Here is a 19222-nt window from a genome sequence, read left to right as displayed (position 1 = left end):
CTTAAAAGTTTCACCTCAGATTCTGCAGCAAATTAATTTTGCTTTATAAACTGTAATGGATGGGCCACTTAAACATTTTAATTAGGGATGTGTGAACCTCCTGGAGTTTGCAGCTTTATACCACTTCAACTATTGTTCATGCTCGGAAAATGAATTCACATTTCCAAACGTTATTTTCCTGTAATTAAAACAACCCGCCTGATCCCTGAGTACATACCTGGGAAGTTAGGCCGAGCCACGGCCACACTGCCTTTTCCAGTGCGTTAGCTCGAGCAGAGCTAGCGTATCAGTCTACCCGCACCAGGAAGCACTGTCCCAGGTGCAGTGTAGACATACCCTTAGGGGTCTCAGCTACAGCCAGGCGACTGTATGGAAGACAGTGGGGTTATATAATTCATTCCATGAAAAAGGTAATACAGCCCACTGTGGTGGAACCTGGTGGGAAGGAATGATACATGCCCCTGTAGCTCCTGCCCATTTGGGATGGATGTAGGGTGGAAATAATGCTATGCCTATGACAGCGCGCCCCCTGAGGGGTGAGTAAAGATGATTTGTGCACTCCGTTTTGCTATCTAGGTATATAGCAGGATAGAAGAGATGTCTTCATCCTTAATGGCCCAATCCTGAAATGTGTTAAGTGCCTGCCAAGGAGTGCTGAGGCTCTGATCTCCTGCTAAAGTCCCTGGGAATGTTGGCAGCTCTCAGAAGGTGCTCAGCATCTTGTAGGAGCGGGCCCCTCACTTTGCGCTCCCTTGGTTCTGTGGGCCTTAATCAGATTTTGAAAGCTGTACGTTTTGTAGTTTAATTGATCCACACCTGCATTTTGGTAACGTGTTCCGAGATGCACTCCCTGGAGAGGTATAATTGGACTGGAAGACAGAGCTGATGAGGCTGACACGCCACCGTCATTTTGAAGTACCTACAGTAAATTTATTTGACATAAAAAGCACCTGCCATTGACAGATACCAGCAACCTTTCTCCTTCAGGGGGAGAGGTCTCTTTTTGCATTCCCGTCATGTGGGGGGAAACTTGAATAAAGATGATCTTGTTTTCCTCATAGGTAGAGCTGCAGGAGGTGAAATGTACAGGCAACTGGAAAGTTGTGCATCCTTGTTGTTGAGCACAAGACTTCCTTAAAGAACTGGCACCCGACTGTGTTTTTTCAGGCTTTTTATTCATTTATTTATTTAAATCCAATCAGAAGGAACATCAGCGATTTATTGGGCTGACACCAATTGGGCAATTTACACTATTTTTTTCATGCTTAGTTTAACTAACTCTATGATACAGAAGATGGGAAATGGATGATGTTCACGCTGTGTGGCCCTTTTCCTTCTTTCCCTTGCTTCTTGGGGCTAAATGCTGGTGTCCTTATTCAGCAAATCCCCCACTAGCTTCAATGGGAACAGCTCCTAAGGCTTGAATAAAGATGGCAGGATTTGGCATTTTGTTTTCCCCCATGGATTCTTAGGGCCTGATTCTCATTTACACTGGCATCACTTTAAGGCCTTTTTATATTGCTAGATAAAGATCCACTTTCACTGCCAGAGTGGTGTAAAGTTTCCTCAGTGTTAATGGGAATCAGCTCCTAAGTGCAGGGTCCATGTAGTTCTCATAAGCATAAAGTAATGGTTTAAAATCCTCATTAAAATATTTATGATCAAGGTCCTTATGTTCAGCATCAAGTGGCACCTAAATTTTGTGACAAAGCCTCTGGATGTTGCAGCTCTCCGGTGTGACAGATTGGAAATTCGCTGGCAGTTCCTGGGGAATTAAAACATGGCGGCTTTCACTGAATTAAATACAAAAACAATTAGCCCTTCTGTTATTTATTTGGATATTGGATTCAGTTGATTTTACTCTGCCTTTAAATTTTTGGTGTGCTACAGAATTTTGTATGGACAACATGATGTGATGTTGTAAAAGCTGCCAGCATGGAAGATACATTTTGGCATCTGGGTAGGTGGATGTTAAGGCTTTTAGCTACTGGGAAGGTGTGGTTAGTAGTATGTAATTGTTGGATAAGCTAGCATGGGTGTTTCTATTAAAATGATCGGCAGTGACATAGTTAACAGCGTTGGCATTTTAAATGACATCAATAGGTTCCAGAGTTAACATCCTATGGGATGAATGGGTACTGTTCACACTTAAAGCTACTGTTGTAGACTGTGGCAGTCAACACGATCTTTTTACATTTTGTTCAGATTTGGGGCTTTTTATTTAGAACCTTATGAGTAGAAACTTAATTTTGTTTTGAGAAAATGGAGGCTTAGATTCTCCACAACAGCAGGAGCGCTTCATACAGATTGAGGGCATTCGGTGACGCAATAGTTGTAATTAGACTGGAGAAGCCTGTGGTTTAGAATAAGTGCTTAATGTGTGGGTGCGTTGGTAGGATAGCTTCTGAAGGGAGGCCTGTTACAACAGAGCTAATGCTTGAGGAGTTAGAAGTGATACGCTCAGCTTTAGCCAACAACTCATCACTTTATTCAGTCCAGGAAATTATTCAGTTCCTTTTGTTTTCAGGGTAGGCCCTAGCTCTTTTAAGTTCTATTTGTCACTTTTCCCACAGTCAATTCATAGTGATCTCAAAGGTGTGCTGAGACGTTCTAACCACTGAACAATAATTTAAAAGATGATGAGTATTAATCTAAGTCTTGATCCTGCTAAACTTGTGCTCCCATGAGTAATCCTTACTCATGCAAGTAGTACTATTTACCCCATAAAATAAGGATAAGAGCCTCAAACTATGTACAACTTGTCTTTAAATGGGATACAGCAGATCACTAAACGTTACTCTGCTGGTACATGCAGTGTTGTTGTATCTGTGTTGGCCCCAAGATATTAGAAAGACAAAGCAGTGGGGTAATATCTTTTATTGGACCAACTGGAGCTCTTCTTCAGGTCATGCTCTGCTGGTGTGTTTTTCAGTGGATGTCCAGTCTGCTTCTGCTAGAGGGTGCTGTATGACTCAAGATGGGGCAAAGGGTGACAGTTCTGTCCTTGCATTATAAGTTGAATGACACAGTCCTGCTACACACTGGACCACTGCAAAGAACCCACAACTATTAATGCAAGTCCAAATTGAAATCTGCGGTAAGCCAAAGAAAAGATAATTTGTGCCATAAATGGAGAAATAACGAGCAACGATACAAAGGTCCTCGCAAGTATCAAACAAGGGTTGTGAAATGAATATACACGTTAATGAAGAGGACCTAGGCATTTATTTGCATTTTACTGCTATATTATTGGCAGAGTGCTGGCAATGAGCTTAGACCCGCCCCCTGCACAGAACATTGTCTAGCCTTGACGAGATTACAATTGAAGAAGACGACCACGCTGTGGACACTCTGAAAGGTAATCCTTTATTTAGTTACTAGTACAAATATTCAGCACAGCTCAGCAGTGAGGAGAGAATGACATTAGCCAGGGAGCAGAGAATGCAGATTACCCAGCAGGACTGACAGCAAGCAGAGTTCTCTGCTCTAAGCTCTGTTGTCAAGTGGGATAAACTGCTAGCAGGAAATGATAGTTCCTATTCATATGCATTATTTAGTTGCTCTTTTCCAATTGGTCCTTTTGAAAATACTGTTTGGATTTAATTTCCACCCCTCCCCAAAGGGTCTCTCACTATGTTTTATGTGAAAGACTAAATGAAAATCTAAAGACACACAGTGCTTATTTTGATCTCTTACACTCCCCATTACCCACTTCAGGGTGACGTTAATGTATGTTCTTCCTTATTGTTTTCCTTAATTCACTCCTTTCCATCGAGGCCCAGCACGTAAAAACTTTCCAAGCCAGTTTTTAACAGCATGAGCCTACCTGGTGCTTGCTGTCTGTCATTCTAGGTGACATTTTATGCCCTCAGTCTTTTGGAACATGATGTCATTTTTTCCAGTCCCGAATGCTGTTTGGCCAGCTGATCACACCGCCTGCTGCAAAGAAAGATAATATACCTACAGCACTACAGATAAATGTAAGCTTTGATTTTGTCAAGTCCCCAAATCAATGCACCAAGGTGATCTCTTAAAATGGTTTCCTTCTGGAAACTGTGCAAAAAGGGGCATCAGAAAAGATATTCAGCATTTGGTTATTAAGCGTATACAGGGCAGCCCGCTGTTCCTTGCCGGCAGAACGTTTGTTTTAGACAAGCCTTTCAAAAGTACACATTGCCACTGGAGAATGCCTTGGTGCACTTTTTATCCCTCCCTCCTGTGAATCAAAGTTTTTAATAAGTGGGAATGGCGCGGTACAGCTGTATCTCGGAAGAGTTAGCTAAAGAGTCCCTGTTATACACCAGCCACAGTCTTGTAGGTTTTCCCAAGCTACAAAGGGACCAGTCTCAGAGACATTCGCTACAGAAGGAGAAAATCCTTCCTGGGGATAAATAATTCATTCCCATGTTTGGAATAATGCTTCATTTTACACATTACAGAGAGCAGGCATACAGCTGCTAAGAGACTAAGGAAAGATTACAGGAGCAGAGCCTCTCAGCCAGGTACAATGGCTCTGATTCATCCCTGCTTTGGTGCTTGAAGCAGGCACGGGGAGGTGACGGCTTGCACCTACTGTATTCTGTGGGGTGCTGGGCTGGTTTTGCCCTGGAGAAAGTTATAGGATGCTCATAATTGCACATAGACTACAATGGCCTCTCCTACCTCTGGCACATCCCATACTCCACCCTGTGTGAGGGCCTCCTTCTGGGGAGGGTCAGGGGGGAACCAGAGATGGCAGGGTGTTGTGCTTTTGCTCTTTATACAATGAAACACCACTATGCAGAAACCACCCCGTAGGGTCCCAAATAACAATGCTCACTGAGCGTGCACAAACATGCATGGCCTAGCTACAGATGCTCTGCTACTGTGACTGGTTTCTGGTGGCTTCTAGGACATAGAACACAGTTCATCACTCTTCATCAGGGTGTCCACACCACGCATTCCACCTGGGGCTCGTTCAGCTGGTCGATACAGGTGTGAGACCATGGCCCTGCCCTCTCTGAGGAGTCCAGCAGCAGCGCTAGCATCATGTAGCTCTTGGGGCCAGGGGACAGCAAGCGCTCTGGCTGTGCCCAGCCTGCTAGCCCGCTCTCCGTCCACGCAGGAGGTTGGCACGTTCTAGCCCTAAAATTTTAGACAATACAGAGATAAGAATGGCCAGGCTAATCACCAGACCATTATTCTTTCACGTTGTTTTTTAATAAATCAAAAAGCTGCATCTGTATAAATGTTTCCCAGCATCCTTAGTGAACACCCTGTAATGATAAATATTTGGGTTACAGCCTTTTTTTTTTTTTAATTGTTGTTGTTGAGTACCGTTGTGTAAAGTCTAACAGGCAGCCATTTGCTGAGTCCTTCTGTTCTTCTGAAAACTGAACAGTCGGGCTTGTTTAATCGCCTTATGTTATTATTGATAGTCTCGTGGAGTGTAAATAATTTTAGTGAGGGGAAATGTATTAATGCCAGCTTTGAGCTCCTGAATTCTTGCAATAGGCGGCCTCCAGTCTCGGGCTGTTTGAATCATGCATAGAGGAGCTTGCAAAGGAACATGAATCCTTTCTGACGCTTCCACTGAAGTCGTGTGTGCGTCCGGGGCTGGGCTGGGAAGGCTTCGAATAATTCTGGTCACACATGTTCACGAAAGATTAATTAAACCTGGAACAGATGCAGAGAAGAGTGACTGGGATGATCAGGGGAATGGAGAGTCTGTCTTACAAGAGAGGATTAAAAGAGCATGGCTTGTTTGGTCTAGTAAGATGAAGGCTGGGAGAGGATAATCTTTATGAACACAGCCAGGAGGCCAAATACCAAGAACTGTTTGAGCTAAATGACAATGTTAGCACAAGAATGAATGGTTATAAACTGGTATTGCATACATTTAGGCCGGAAATCAGAAGAAGGGTTCTAATCACCATAGGAGCAAGATTCTGGAACAGCCTTCCAGCAGGAGTAATGGGGACAAACAACCTAACTAGTTTTAAGATGGAGCATGATAAGTTTATGAATGGGATTATATGACAGGGCTGACTGCGATAGCAAGAGCCTGGACTTGATGACTCAAGAGGTCTCTTCTCCTCCTGTGTCCTGCAATGATCCTGAAGAATTTTGTGGAGCGCTTTTAAGGTCCTCTTCCCCAACTGCCTTATGATTTAAGAATGATTTCTCCATCAATCAGTGCTGAGTTCAGAAAGTGCTTCAATGATCTCAGGGAAGGGCTTGAAACACCTAAAAATGGATACGGTACTAAGTGTCTCAGGAGGGGAGGAGTAGGTTCAAGGTAACAAATGCTAAGGAAGTATGTATGAGAAAGAAATGTTACCAGAAATATGCAGTACATAGAAGATGAGGCATGAGGCCCAAATCTTCCTCCCTGCGTAAAGCCTAATTAAACAGGCTTTGCACAGGAGTATTTGCAGAGAGCAGTATCTTCTCCTGCTTCTTAGCTACCACTCCAGCCTATGGATACTGCATCACTGGGTGCCAAATGGAAGGAAAAGGATGGCCAGTGCAACTGCATAATTGCAGATCAACTTACCATGCTCCTGCAACTCATGAGCTGTTGAACTCTTTCCTTTTCAGCTGTGGATAGAGCTCCTGCAGACCCTGATTCTATGCCTTTCTGGCTGTATCTATGCCACAGAGGGTAGGATCTAAGCCTCAACATATAACAAAACTGTGGAAACATTTCCAAGAATTCAAGTGTCCTAAACACTGTAGTGAAACCAAAAGTTTTAACTGGAAAAATGAATTTGGTGTGTTGTTTTAATTCTATTTTGAATAAAATCTTAGTGGGATAATCCCCCTCACGCCCCAATGCATGGCTAGAAATGAAGTGTATTAAATATTTCAGAATATTTCTACACGAGAAAGCGTCCAACTGTGAAAGGAGGTGTTCCTTCATGTTGAATCAATAAGACTGTGCTCGTGCCCTGCATCGAACATGAGTTCATTGAAAAATTGGTGACCTATAGCAATCTATAGTGCTGCAGAGGCTAAGTCATGTTCAACAACAAAAAAAAGGAGCAAAATATAGAAAAGCAAACATCTTACAACCATGAAAGAAAGGTGCTCTTTCAAGTTAAAGCAATAGGACTACATCTATGGCCTGCATAAAACACAAATCTTTAATAGAGTTATTTCAGTAAACGGCGTCTAATGGCTGTAGTAGCCACAAGCTGACTTCAGAGATACCTACCGCAGGAACATGGTGGGTTATTAAAAGGTGAGACCTGAGTAAATTTAGACAATGCACAAACAAAAATCAATGCCTTTAAAAACTTGAACTCTCCTTCCTTTGGTGTCTTTGCATTTAAGCTCCATGTTACAATAGCAATAGATGCCATTCACCCTTTGTCAGGTGTATTAACACCTGCAGCACATAGAAAATAAAATTCATGGTGAGTGTAAGACTCTGGGGAATATGCTATTTGGATGTGGGTATTGTGGCAAAAAGAATGGTTTTGGTTTTTGTTAATGACAGCAACACTTTCTAGGGCATGTTAGATCTACAATATGTCCCAAGGTAGAGATGCTTGACCTGGGTGTCACGAGCTATGGAGAGGTGAGGTGCAAACAGGTGTCAAGGGTGCTAAATAGGAAGGGCATCCCCCAGCAAGGTAGGAGGAGGTTTAGGTGGGGGTATGCCAGTATTGAAAAGATTGAGAGCCACTGCCCTAAGGAAGACTGGATGGCTATTATTGCAGAAAGTAATAAATGAAGTCCCCAAACTAGCAAGCAGCTGTGCAACTGCGAATCCTTGCACCCATATGTCATCATTGGCAGGACTGGAGCCTCCGAGAAGTTATGGAGTGTTCCCCGCTACAGCTGGTAGGAAAATTTCACACAGTTCAAAATGTTTATGACAAAGAGCATGCGGGGAGGAGGGATTGTCAAAGTTTTCATTTTTTTAACTACTTTCTAATTCCAATCAGAAATAAAAGGGGGATAAAGAGACTACCATCTTCCTGAAAATGGAAGCAGCTCGTATGTTAAAAATCTTAATCAAGAGAGGAGGAATAACTGGCAGCTACTAAGGGTCTAAGTGAAGGACACAAATCCACACCGTGTAGAGGTCAAGCACAGGAGTTTATTACGTACAGAGCTGACGGAGTGTCACCTCGCTTATTAGGCTCAGAGACGCTGTCAATCGATTACAATGGAATACATGGATTTTCCATTGGCGGGGAAAATGATGGGGTAGGTAGTCCCACACCCCCGGATAGGTTTAGCTGCAAGACATGCTAGCACAGTAGCCAATGGTCAAAAGGTTACATAATGTCTCCGCCCGTAGTCTCAAGTTAACAAATTAACATTTAGCATTTAATTAGTACTTTAATAAATGTATTAGTATAGAATATATGTTGGATTCAATTTGGGGTCCATAGGACTGAAGTAGCTCCTTTGATTGTCCAACAGATACATATCTAGGGGTAAAAGCAAAGAAACAATGAACGTATATGGCAATAAAGATTGTCTTTCAAGTTGCTTATTTGTGTTTTAAGGCAGGCATTGGTTCCTGGGAAAGGGAGGTGGGAGGAGGCCGTATCTTATACTGACATGTTCCAACCTTTTCATAAACTCAAGGTTGGATGTGTGGGAAGAACATCTCCCTACAGAAGAAACTAACACAACAGAAACAGGGCTTCTTTGTTCTATTTGCAACTTGGAATAAGACACAGTTATTGCCCCCCGCATCTGGCGTTTTGCTGACCAGGCATATCTTAGCAAAAGCAAGGTTATCTTTAGTTATTCTGCTTTCTCTTAGCTATTGCTAGGCCTCTGACCTCTTGACCAAACTCTGGACTTTGGGCCTGTACACAAATCCATATACCAGGTTATTACATTAGTAATGGATTTTAACCCATCACTAAGTCTGAAGAAAGTTATGATGGTAATATTTGAAATAGAAGTGGTAATCTAAAAATATTACAGCAATATCTCCAACTCCCGAGAGAAGGGATAGAATCAGAATTCACAGATTATTCACTGAGATGAGAATATTAAAAGGTGCTGGTAGAACTTTGTTTACCATCTGACGGGGAAAGCTCATGTTCCCAAGCACACGGGAATTGTGATGGAAAAAGGAGTCTTCTTACCCATACTACTCTGGGGCAACGCAGCTGCTTCATTGCCTCAGGGCTCCCGTAGCCAATCACAAGTGCTGTATTCCAACTACCTTGGAGAGAGATTTGACTGGTAGATCTGCAGGTTCCAAGATGCCTGGCCCTGCGCTTCCTAGACAGCAAATGGAGATGGACCCAAGGCACAAATTATTTGAATTTGAACGTTCCTTAAGTTTGGTAGACCCAAGATGGTTTGGGCCCATCTCCTGCAAAAATCAAATCACTTTTAAAAGTTATCTTGAGAAATGCAAGGGGAGTTTAGACATTTGGAACAGATGCAAACAAGGCCTAAGGAATTTTTGTGGGAAAGGAGACCACTGGACCAGTTTAAAGTGAGTATTTGAGGCTATGCAGAACAAACTTTTATCTTTTCACACAATATGGAAATGTAGTGTGAAAATTCTGTTCCTGGAATGTTTAACTCCTTGGCATTGTTAACATGGTGCAGCAAAACGTAGGGTGAAAACTGGACCTACCAGGGACAACTCAATTCCCTATTTTGGAGTTAGGCTAGTACTTTCAAAAGAGCCTAAGGCAGGTAGGCCCAGTCTTTTTAAAGTATTTAGGCATTGCTCCACCTACTGGCAGAAACATAGGCGTCTAGGAAACTTTAGGTACCTACAGGGTTATGTGGCAGCCGAGTGATGGTTTTGTGGCCATTGGTGCTTAAATGTTGGATTTAGGCACCTAATGAGGCAATTAGGCACCCAAATCCCTTTATGAATCCAGCTCCTACGTGCCCGTCAGTTTTGAAAATGGGACATAGACATCTCAGTTATACAGGCCTTGCAACGCCGAGCTGAGCAATGCCTAAACACCTTTAAAAATCTTCACCTTATGCATGGAACTCCAACTAAATTTCAGTGGCATTTGGACATCTAACTCCATTAAGTACTTTTTTTCAGGGGGAAGGGGACAGGGCAAGGAAGGACAAAGGAATACGCATATATATTTAGTTCAGAAGACCACAGGAAGTGAAAGGGAAGAATATTAAATCTATGAGACAAAGATGACCAGCAGAAATGCAGTGGGAGATTCTGAAGTAGACATAGCCAGAAATGCTAAACAAAACTTCACTACGTTCTCCATTGCCACAGAAACGAGATCAATAAAAGATGATGTTTGAACATTTCTGGATGAAATGGGAAATGAAGCCACAGAGGACCGTATAACAGCTACCATCTCACAGGGTCCAAAATGTATTTACAGCCCAGAACGTTAAAAAACGGGCTATGTGATAGCAGCTGAGAAGCAGCATTGAGAAAACAACTTTGAGCTCAGTGAAGCAGAGAGCAAGCGAGCTTCTTAACGGAGAAAATGGTAAAATCGCCAGAGAGGCTGCACAGCTGTTAACTAAGGTTCCAAATGAACCTTGAAAGCATAACAGCCATGTGATAGCATTCTTAGGCGAATGGAGTCAGTGCTGGAAACCCAGTTAGCCAGAGAGATAGCAAGCCCAATATTAAATTATACCAGTTCTACCTAATCTGTATAAATGAGGTAGGAAGTGGCTCTGAGAGCAATAGTAGCTGCAAAAGGAATGATATCGGTGAACTGGAAAAGGAAACTCATAATGTATATTACATATGGGCCACTGCCCATCAGGTTCTAGTAAGCTACGATAATTCCTTCCCCAGGTATGAATAAAATGAACACTTGTGATTTTGTGTGGAAGTAATTTCTGGATTTGTGCTTGGAATAACTGGCATCTAGAATAGCCATCTTGGTTTGCCTATTCCACAAGCTCTGTTTTAGCAGCAGCCACTAGACTGGCTTGTTGAGTTCATTTTCTGCTTATTTCATTTTCTGCTTCCCTTTTCATTCTCTTTTCCTGCGATTCTTTAGTATAGATCCAGTTTTAATAGGCCATTGTTTCCTTTCCTGGCAATCTCAACATACCCCTTTGTTAACAATGTCTAAGTATTTATGCATTTTAAAATAAATAATAATGAAAGTGTAACAAGAACAGAAACCTTTGCAGGCTTCTGTCTGGGTACTTACACTATTCATTAGCATAGCATGGGAATGCATCACAATTCTGAATGAATTTTTTCTTCACAACACTGCTGTATTTTCATTTTACAGATGGGGCACTGAGGCACAGAATGACTGGGTGACTTGCGCAGGTCATGCAGGAAGTTAGTGGCAGACTCAGAAATTGACCCCACATCTTGGGTGTCAGTCCAGTGTTTTATCTACTAGACCATCCCTGCTTCCTAGAAAAAAAGCCCTTAAAAATCTCTCTTAACCTGCAAGGGGAGGGAACGTCTTTTCTTTTCTTTTTTTTTTTTGAACGGGAACTCAGTGGTATTCAGGAAATGAAAAATGTTAAAGGAACAGATCTGTAGAACGGGGGGTCTATAGAATATATTTTCATTATATATACGGGAAACAAGGCATCTTTGAAGCAGATATTAAAAAGGAAATGAAACAAAGCAAGCAAAGTGACCTTTCCTATTTTCCCCACTTATTCTTCACATTGATTTAAATTAGGGATTCAATGTACTTTCTGCAAAGTCTCACTGTCCTGGCATCCAGTGAAGTGAGCTCTAGCTCATGAAAGCTTATGCTCAAATAAATTTGTTAGTCTCTAAGGTGCCACAAGTACTCCTTTTCTTTTTGTCCTGATATAGGTTGCTTTAGGCCCTTTCCCTAGAAGACTTCCTCTGTAATACCCACTACTTCCCTCTGCACCAGAGACATAATCCACTCCTCTTGTATGCTGGCTGGAATTAATAAAAGGCAGCTGCCATTATGACTCAGAAGCAATTACCTTGTGTTTTTATGGAGAGATTAAGCCCCTAATATGAAGAAGAGTCAAAAATTGAGCCCTGCATCCCTTACTAGGGTTTTAGAATTATTAATGTACTGCAACAGGCAAATAATTGTTTCTCAGCATAGTGTCACGTTGACATAACAGGGGAGACAAATAGTTTCTTTGAAAAGATTTGAGACCTTCATTCAGTTGCTTTCTACTACGCTTAAGCAGCTCGAGAATACTCACTTGGAGGGCATGCTGGCTGCATTTATAAGAGACTGAAGATTAATTTTTCCTTCTAGTGCATTAGTACATTCATTGTGAAGGACTTCCCTTTGTTTCTTGAGCGATCCTTCAAGCATATTTCCTGAGCGTAGCTGTCTGCTGGAATAAAGCTCAGCAGCACCAACACCAAGGAGATGCTGGTGTCTTTTTATTTTGTTGCGCGCTGGATATGTTTAAAGTGTTTATCTAATATAGCAAGAAAGGGGATTGAGAGTTATGGAAAATTCTGGGGGGTCTCCTTTTCAGTTAACCATCTGTACTGTTGGGCTTGAACCAGCTCTGCTGAAGTCAGGGTAGGTCTTTACATTAGCTGTAGCGGGCCTTGGATAAGGCCCCAAATACTGTTGTACCACTGCTGCCATTTGGCAAGCCCTGTATGGCACATACTGTAAGTGAAAACACTGTAGAGCCAATATTGCCAACCCCAACCATTCAAAAATCATCAGTCATGCCCTCCCCCAAATCCATGGAATTGGCTTAAAAATCATGAGACATTTTAAAACAACAAACTTTGGGGTTCTTTGTAGTTGCTTTCTAAAGCTTGAGCCTTTTGGGTTCACATTTTCAAGCTTTTCTCTGCACCAGTGAAGGCCAGAAACTTATTTTAATTTTATAAATGAATGCTGGGAGTTTCACATAATCACATGACTCCAGGAGCTGGGGGCTTGAAGACAAACATCGTGAGACTAGTGATAAAATTGCAAGAGTTGGCAACAGTTCAATGTGATAGAACGGCCCAGCCAGGACTACATAGAAATAGCCTTGACCATCTCATGTGGGGTCAGAAAAAGAACATGTCATGCCGAACTATTTAACTGAAGAACTTGCCTTTGTGGAACGTTATTCGAATGTAGGTTGCGATCGCTTCATTTCCTTTTTTAATTGTTCCATTTTACTTTTTAACTAATCCATGAATTATTTGTGTTTCTCAGGCGAAAAGCTAGCAGGGTAAATGTACATGCAGCGTATGCACCGAAATCTAGGCACAGAACCAGCATTTTGTTTTCTGAATAAAAATGTGCCCCTCTGCATTGCAGAGCTATTTGTGGATATTTAAAAGTTTTCCCAGCAATGAACTAGAGCAGTGATGGCATGTCCCCATCAGGGCACAGTTTGAGAATGTAGTGCCATGGCCGGCACTCCTGGTTTAAAGCATTACTCTTAATACTCTGGTAAGCCTGCAAACATTATTACTTGGCTGTCTACCCTTGCGGTAGATTAGAATGTTGTTATGCTTGCCCAGAGGTGCCGACCCAAGATGAATTTAGAAGGACAGTCTTCATTACATTGTCCTAATCAGGCAAACCCCTGTTGTATTGAAAGAATATAATTTTCTTGGCAAGTAGTGGAATGCACTCCCGTGCCAGAGATGTCATTCGGAGACAACATTAGACGCCTAATTCTAAACGTAAAGGAAAAGTTTCCTCTGATGAATGTCCTGGGACTGGGAAGGAGCGTCTCTAGTGGTTAGAACAGGGGTAGTTGGAATTGGGATTGCTGGGCTCTATTACTTGCTCTGTTGCCAATTCATCACCATGGGACCTTGTGTAAACCGTGTACTTTGGAGAGGCAAAATCCTGCCCTCAGCCCCATACAGCCATGACGGGGGTAGGTGGCAGTGGGTTCCAGGAATAAAGCTGGCTGCAAGAGACAGGGAAGGATGTCTCGTAGGGAGCTAGCACAGCGCATGAAGATGATGATGTAACTGTTCCTCTTGGAAGGAGCAGCACGCATTCCCTACGCACTAAGATCTGGAGCTGGCTGCTGATTGCAGACAACTTGCTTGCTGGCTGGGGCAACTGTACATACCTCTCATGAAATGAGTCTGCGACAGGAGGCTTGCATTAGCCCCCCCATGCCAGACTTGTGTTGCTGAGGGCTGTTGAGAGAGCTCCTTACACACTTTTCTCTCCCATGTGCACTGTAGTGAACCTATTTGGAGAGGTTAAACAGGATTTGGTCATAGTGAATATAGTGCATCCATGGCACACAGACAGCAGCTGGTAGTTCTCGGTCTCTTGGACTAACTCACAACAGCCTGAGCTGCCTCACATCACCACACTGGGTCTAAGTCCTGCCCTAATCCAGGAAATCATGGAAGTGACTGCGGACTACACCACTGGAACCAAGAGCAGATTTTAGTCCTATGTGTCTCAGTTTACCCATTTGTAAATTCATTCTACTTATCCTTGATTGTCACAGAGGGCCTTGTGAGGCTTCACTGTTGGAGATCCCTGGATGACGGGCACTGACATGAAGGCAAATTATGATGACTACTCTCATTCCACAAAGAACACTTCAGGGAGCAGGCCAACAGACTATATCCAGCTAAACTTATATCTGGGGAGGTGTGGGGCTGCCCTGCTCGGGGATGGGGCGGGCACTGAGATGCCTCAGTGTGTGCAGAGGGAGCATGCACACTCCAAAACCTCCTTCATGTGTGCAACACACTGCCCTCTTCTTGAGCAGAATGGAGGGGACAGAGCCTGGAATCTACCTGCTCTACATTCCTCTGGGATGCTGTGTTCCCCTGCGGAGCAATGCAGAGAGTATAGTACCATCAGGGCCTCATATGGTCCCCGCATTCCACAGACATGTAAGGGTTGGGCAGGATCTCGCTCTCAGCACTTAATCACAAAGCTGGCGACTGAAGAAACAAAGTCATTCACAGAACTACCATGTTCTAAATAAGGTTAAGACTATGCCAGCATTTTCACTGAAAATTAGGGTTTGCGAGAAGCACATATAACGATTCAGTAAGGAGGAATCAGACAGAAAGTGTCCCTGCAAGGCCGCAAAACCTTAGATATTCCTGCTATCTTTCAGCTCAGCGTGAGGCAGCATCTATAAAATCTTTGTGGAAGGATGGAAAATTTGCAGATTGCCTGCACTCAACAGTAACCTGAAAAGACCTACAGGTCCCTGGGAGTTAGTTAGCTACAGCAGTTATAACTGATGTGTGATGGGATTTTTAATTAGGCACTCTTTATAAAACTCTGTCTCTCCCTCCCCCCCCCTTTAAAATGTCATTGGCGAAACCACAGAATATACAACAAATGAAATTGAATGAATACACATGTAATTTATTTTTTATTTCATGGAGCCTTAGATTTTAAATTTGAGTCACAGGAGTTAGATCCATGAATCACCAATACTAAATTTTTCCATGTTTTTAAAAAACCTGTTATTCGACATAGTGAAACTGAAGTATGTTACATCTGCCTGAATACTTTCCCCTCTTACATTTCAGAATAGTGTGATAATTATCCTGTCAACCTGTAACCCCATTTACTTGAGTAATTCAAGTGCAAAAGAGAAGGGAAAAAAACCAAAAAGGAAACCAACCTCCATTACCTTGTAGTCCCAACATATGTGTTGTTTTCACCCAATTAACACTGTTTCTCCTGAACGGTTTAGTGTTTGCAATTAGAATTGATGCAAGAAAGAGCTGGCACCAGATGCTGGGGTTTCACCAGATAAACAACTTCTAGGACACCAGCCACTGAATATGAAGCGAATGGATGTTTACCAAAGCTAAGTGTTGGTAATGCTTCTCTGTTAAAGTTTAGGGATCAAATACTTAAGTGAAAGTAGCCCTAAATAAGAATGTGCTAAAACTTTGTGCCAGAGAAAGATCTTTTATCTCACTGTACAACAATAAAGATGTCTGTCTGTAGACAGGCATGCTGTCTGGGAAGGATGTCAGCCCAGGAGAGGTACTCCATTATAGTGACAAGACAAACAGGAGGCATGCTGACTTACTTACCCGCATTGGTGAAAAGAAGCAGTGACTCAAGGAGCAAGAGTGGAGCAAGATTTCCATTGCAAATGAGCAAACGTGCAAAGGTTCCTACTCTGAGCCCGAGCCCATGTGTTCCCATTACCAGTGGGCAAACTGGCTGAGAGAAAACAAGAACCAGCCCAAGAGACTTGAACTTGCATTCATTTGAGATTTGAAAGAGATTGGACAACTTGATATAGGTTTCACATGCATCTTCTCTTTTCGGACTGGAAGTGCCAAAATACCAGGAGACAGGCTATGCATGAGATAGCTCATCTCAAAGTGTGATGTACTGGAAATTTCCTGAGAGAGCAGGTTGTGCAGAGGGGTCTCTCAAATGACAATGTGTAAAATGGCTGACCAAGCTGTATCTTTATTACATACCATGCTGAAGTCTAAATCCCAGGCAGGGAAGTCCTGGCACCTACAAAGGGCTTGGTCTAATGCTCATTAAATCAATGGAAGGATTCCCCTTGACTTCACTGGGTTTTGGATTGTGTCCAAAAAAGAAATTGCCCTGCTTGCCCTTCTCAGCTAATCCCTATTTCCTCACCTACACCAATCGGGAGACCTATCTGGTCTCCCCACTAATTTCAAAGACCTTGTGTGTGCTAAGGCCAGTAACATAGCTTAATGTAATGACGCAGGCTAGTGGCACCAGTCACCTTCCCGCTCTTCTGCTGACAGACTGGAGTCCCCAGTGGCCCAGCCTCTTTCTGCCTGAACTAATGGTTAGGGTTAATGCCTGTTTGCTGGGAGTAAACATATTCTTTTATCCCTCAACTACACCAACTCCTTAGGATAGCCATTTGCCATGACTATTCGGACTCCTCCTGTCAAAACCATCTATTTCCTATCCGGAAAGTTGCAGAGCTGAAACAAATGGGGAGTGGGGAGAGTTGGGAAAACATCTGTTCTCACAAAATTCCTCAGTACAATTTTGCAGATTTAAGAGATTTAGAAGAGCAAGTAAAATCCAGCTGATTAACAAAGCAATCTTCAAACAGCGAGGTTTACCCATCACTAGCCACTCTCTGCTGCTCAACAGAAACCAGAAAATATTTTTGCAGAAACCAAATATTGTCCTTGGCCAAAAAACATCCCCAAGCCCTTTCAAAATTCACTGTAGATAATATGTGAGGATAGAATGTTAGAATGTTGGTCCCTGCTAGCAGCTGCACAACGAGCGTGCCCGGTGAGCAATTATCACTCCATCTGAATGATGTTAAGCCAAGCGGCAGACTGGAGGGAGTCTCTGAGCACAACCACCTTCTATGTTCCTCCCCCTTCCACCCACACATCCACCCAAGTTGTGTCAGCTCCATCAGTCACACCCCTGCATGGAGTGCCTAGAAACGGAAAGAGAGCAGCTGCTCTGCACCTGGGACTGAAATCCTGGCAGATCGTGTGTTTGGTTTAATCATTTTCCATAGATCAACAGTTTCTGAATAGTGCACACACTTCATTCAGTGCAGCAGGTTTTTAAATTCTCATTGTACATTCATGGATCATTGAACCTTTTCTAAGCCTCTGCAATTGTTCCCATTGTTAAACCAAAATGTTAATGTCTTCCATGCTGTTCTTCCCTCTAGTTCAGTGCATTTCAACGGGGGTTAAAAGGTAAAAACACTCCGAAAATTCAAGTGCTCATCCCTATAAGCTATTCCTCCTCACCCCGCCAATATCGCTTGACCTCTTATCAATAGTGTTAAATGCTGACATCTATAGGAGATAATAGAATTACAACAGCGGTTTGTCCAGTAAATCAATAGAGTATCACTGATTCTGCTGTACAAATTGCTGCTGAGGCAGTATTAAAGTGGTGTCATGTTATCAGTGTAAAGATTTATACATTTGTAATGAACAACTGATTGTTTTCTACAATGGCCTGTTGTTTGGGCCATCATGTGTTTTCCTTTATCCTTTGAACACACATTTAGCATATTACCAAGCCAATGTTTTACTGGAGCAAATCCTTACCATTCATGGAGGAAGGAGCTCACTTTGTATCCTTTTCCCCCCTACTTTGTTGCAGGCCTCAATATAAATTCTAGTTCATATTTTGTAAAAATGAAAGTAATATTCTTAATGAGAGATAGGTTCCAATCCTGCAAATTAAAGAAAGTGACTAGGGGAATGGCTTTTCTAGATGTGACTCTGACAAGTAGGGAGGAACTGGTTGAGAACTTGAAGGTGGAAGGCTGTTCTTGATTCTATGGAATGGCAGGAGGGAAAACAGTAGAATAAAGACAATAGATTTCAAGAAGGTAGACTTTAGCAAACTCAGAGAGTTGGTAGATAAGATCCTGTGGGAAGCAAATCTAACAGAAAAAAAGTTCAGTGAGAGTTGGCAGTTTATTTAAAGAGACATTATTAAGAGCACAAGAACTAGGTGTAGGAAAGGTAGGAAGTATGGTAAGAGATCACTCTGGCTTAACCAGGAGATCTTCAACGACCTGAAACTCAAAAAAAAAAAAAAAAAAAAGTCATCCAAATTAGTGAAAACTAGGTCAAATTACAAAGGCTGAATATATATATATACAAGCATGTAGGGACAACCTTGGAAAGGCCATGGCAAAAAAAAAGAAAAGAAAAAAAAAAGATTAGCTAGGGAAATAAAGAGTAACAAGAAAGCATTAGTAAAAAGAGGAGGAACACCACAGATGAGTAGGCCCATAACTCAATACGGAGGGAAAGACAACAGAAAATGCAGCGATGGCTGAAGTGTTAAATGCCTTTCTTGTTTCAGTTTTCACCAGAAAGGTTAGCAGTGATTGGATGAGTAACAGAGTGAATATCAGTGTAAATGGGGTCGTATCGGAGACTGAAATAGGGAAAGAACAAGTTGAGAATTATTTAGAGAAGATAGATGTCTTGAACTCAGCAGGGCCTGATGAAATACATCCTAGAATACTTAAGGAACTGGCTCAAGAGATCTCTGAGTCACTAGTGATTACCAAGTGGGCTTGGCTACACTTACATTTTATAGCGCTCTAACTTGCTGGCTCGGGGGTGAAAAATCACGCCCCCGAGCACAGCAAGTCAAAGCGCTTTAAAGCGCTAGTGTAGACAGGCTCCCAGCGCTGGGAGCTATTCCCCTCGTGGAGGTGGATTACCAGGAGTGCTGGGAGACCTCTCTCCCAGCACTCGCGCACGACCACACTTGCACTTCAAAGCGCTGCCCTGGGAGCGCTCCCACAACGGCGCATTGACGTTTCCAGTGTAGCCATGCCCTTTGAGAACTCCGGAGGACGGGAGAGATTCCAGAGGACTGGA

The 19222-nt window shown here is 42.7% G+C and overlaps 1 protein-coding gene and 1 long non-coding RNA gene across 7 annotated transcripts in view; one reads left to right on the top strand and one right to left on the bottom strand.

Moving 5' to 3' along the window:
- Positions 1 to 19222, top strand: part of LOC140898584 (transmembrane protein 132B) — a 361301-nt gene that overhangs the window by 312191 nt on the left and 29888 nt on the right. The gene's annotated exons all lie outside the window — the stretch shown is intronic.
- LOC140898585 (uncharacterized) overlaps positions 3358 to 19222 on the bottom strand; it is a 281435-nt gene continuing 265570 nt past the window's right edge. For 5 of the 6 annotated variants that reach the window (XR_013634718.1, XR_012155031.2, XR_012155032.2 and 2 more), the window contains 2 exons: positions 9096 to 9234; positions 7948 to 8423 (listed from right to left, as the gene is read on the bottom strand). This is a non-coding gene — a long non-coding RNA (uncharacterized LOC140898585). Of the gene's footprint in view, positions 5125 to 7947; positions 8424 to 9095; positions 9235 to 19222 lie in introns of those variants that run through there. The other variant, XR_013634720.1, reaches the window with a different exon arrangement.

Source organism: Lepidochelys kempii, chromosome 15 (assembly GCF_965140285.1).
Source record: "Lepidochelys kempii isolate rLepKem1 chromosome 15, rLepKem1.hap1, whole genome shotgun sequence".
NCBI classification, from domain to species: domain Eukaryota; kingdom Metazoa; phylum Chordata; order Testudines; family Cheloniidae; genus Lepidochelys; species Lepidochelys kempii.
The sequence above is the reverse complement of the archived record's forward strand: the minus strand, read 5'-3'. Positions and strand labels throughout refer to the sequence as shown.